The following is a 2,830-nucleotide window of genomic DNA, read 5'->3' as shown; positions in this document are numbered from 1 at the left end:
AGAGACACAAGAACAAAGCGTTTTGAGCCTTGTTGGTTGAATAATGGAACTCCAACTGAATTAGAGTGATCCAGCACTCTGGCATCGAACACAACATTGAGACAAATCTCCCAAACTCGATACCCAATACTTAGAAGAAGCACATACATGTGAATCTTCTAGTATGGGTAGTTTGTCCCATCAAAGAATGGAGGTTTGTCAACACCACATTCCATGTCTCCTTCATGGATCTAAAACTGATTAAGGTGGAAAGGTCCTTAACCAGCATGGATACCGATTGAAGGACCGGTGACACGACCAAAGGGGGTGAATGGGAACCACTAAAAATTCTCTTTCGAGAATATCACCATGACCTAAAACCTCTAGAGACTCACAAAGCACCATATCACTGGGTAATTTAAGCCAGTGTCGTTTGAATACAAAAAAAACCTAGAAGCTCAACCCAACTGTTTACCAAAAATTAGAGTCCAAATCAAAGAACAGAGGGACGGTAATGCCACGTGTCTGGCCAACAATGCCAGGTCACGGTAGTGCCACGCTAGGTCCGACAATGCCGCGCAATAGAAAATAAGAAGATTTGCTTCAAACATCATAGAAAGATTGCGCGGGGAAAATAGATGATACGTGAAGTACTAACCCGAGCAACTCAAAACTCAAAGCGCAGATCAGAAATCCTGTTTTGGCTAGGGTTTTGATGAGGTTTTCTAGAATGAGTTCAAATTGAGTTCATCTCAAATCACGACCAAAGACTGCGACAACAGGGTGCCCACAGTGATCCGAGAGGTGTAACTCACCACCAATCAATCCCCAGACCAAATCCCCATACAAGAACACGATGGTTCTTCACAAAATCACAAGAGGAAAGGGAAGAAGACAACAACGAAATGAAAAAACTTCACTGGAAACAAAACTAAGATTTTGATTCAACAAAACATGTGAGTGTGTCACACCCGGGTTTCGGGGGGCACCAAGACCCGGGCACGAACATAATCACCAGGTGTGCTAGGACCAAGTCTAACACATATGATGACTCAGGGTACATAAATGAATGTCACATCTTTACTATATAATAGGAGTTCCATACAAAATAAATAAATAATTACATCATATGAAGCAACGATCTAGCAATCCAAAGTTGAGTGGGAGACGACGGCCTAGACCTCTCACGAACACATCACAGCATCCTCCATGCGTCTCATCCCGTCGTACCTGTTCTTGACCTGTGGGGGGTGTGAGACAGCCAGAGTGAGCTCACAAATGTTCTTCGCTCAACAAGTTGTGGGGAATAATGTGCATGAACCCGCCAATGGTGGGAGCTCATGTGAAGTGTAAGGCTGATCAACAATAGGGGTTAAAGTTGAGCATTGCTTTTAATAAGTTGGTCAAATTTTATTAGCAATTACTAGATGTAAGTAAATACCATACTAGAATAATAATAGAACAAAATTAATAATAAACCCCAATGCGATGCAAATGACAAATTTAATTTAGTTCCATAATTTAATCATGCGAGAGTCATGAGCTGCTCATGACCGCGAGCACGGCTAGTATACCAGTTTTACACTCTACAGTGATTGTACCCTGTACCCACAAGTCGTGTATCCCATGTCGCCAGGGTGAGCCAGACCCTTAGACACTATCGAGGTGAATGGCTAGGGATCCACTACGAGGCCTTTACAAAGTTCCACTAGCTTCAGAAAACCCGCTACAGTTTCTAGGAAGAGCAATGCAGGAATCCCCCTTCTGACTGCCATCACAGCAAAATAAACCTAGGAACCTCCATACACGCCTACTCCCCTACTGCCCTTGCCCCTATTGAGTAAGGTAGTCCTCCACTAGCTTTCCTAGTTAGTCAGCCAAGGGCGTCCCATTCCACCCTTGTGGTGGCACGTGTTTCTCAAGTTAAGCTCCATGTTCCAATTAAAATAATGATCTTGACATGAATAATAAATAAAATAATAGTATAATTGGAACATGAACATAATGTAATATTAAACCCAAAACCATATAGAGCAATAGCAAAACTACCCAAATAATTCATGGGTAAACAAGGTAACAAGATAATCAGTCTAGGGTGACCTATTGGGTCCCATGAAAAATAAGCCTATGCATGAATAAGTGATAATAAAGAACAATATTGGGTAATAAAAGTGGTCAAGGGCACAACTTGCCTGGGACTTGAGATTCCAGGTACCAGGATGATCTTCAGATTCTCGTGACCTCACTGCTAGTCATAGCAATACAAATAAACATGGTACACACAAAATTAACATCACACCAAACATAAGAACAAATTGCATAATAATAATCTACGCGTTGCTACGAGGTCGTGGGATCGAGAACCACCAAGATCGGAGTTATGGTTATAGATTTTATGATTTATAGAAGATCTATGTGATTTAAATATTAAACTATATTATAAATTGGTTAATATACATCATATGAGAGAATATTTTATAAATAATTAACTCAACTTTAATCTAAGTCATTATTTGATTAAAAATCATCTTTTAGTCAAATTATAACCATAAGATCGTAGTACTATATTAGTATTAGAAAAGCTAATCCAACAAACATAGATTAATCCAATTGGTTACTTAATTATAGATGTATGTGATATCGTATAATTAATGTTGCTACTATGTAGTAAATATTTATACGAGGCTAACGCAATTCGAATGGATCAAATCGGGGTTAAGGTGTAAGAGTTAAGAATTTCTGAATAATTTGAGTGTTAAACATAAAACAAAATTACTAAGTTACATAGCAAAATAAGGTTACTAAACGATAGACAATATTATCATGAGTCTAATGCAATTGGAATGGATCA

The sequence above is a fragment of the Zea mays genome, chromosome 4 (genome assembly GCF_902167145.1).
Source record: "Zea mays cultivar B73 chromosome 4, Zm-B73-REFERENCE-NAM-5.0, whole genome shotgun sequence".
Taxonomy (NCBI): Eukaryota; Viridiplantae; Streptophyta; class Magnoliopsida; order Poales; family Poaceae; genus Zea; species Zea mays.
Note: the sequence above shows the minus strand (reverse complement) of the source record.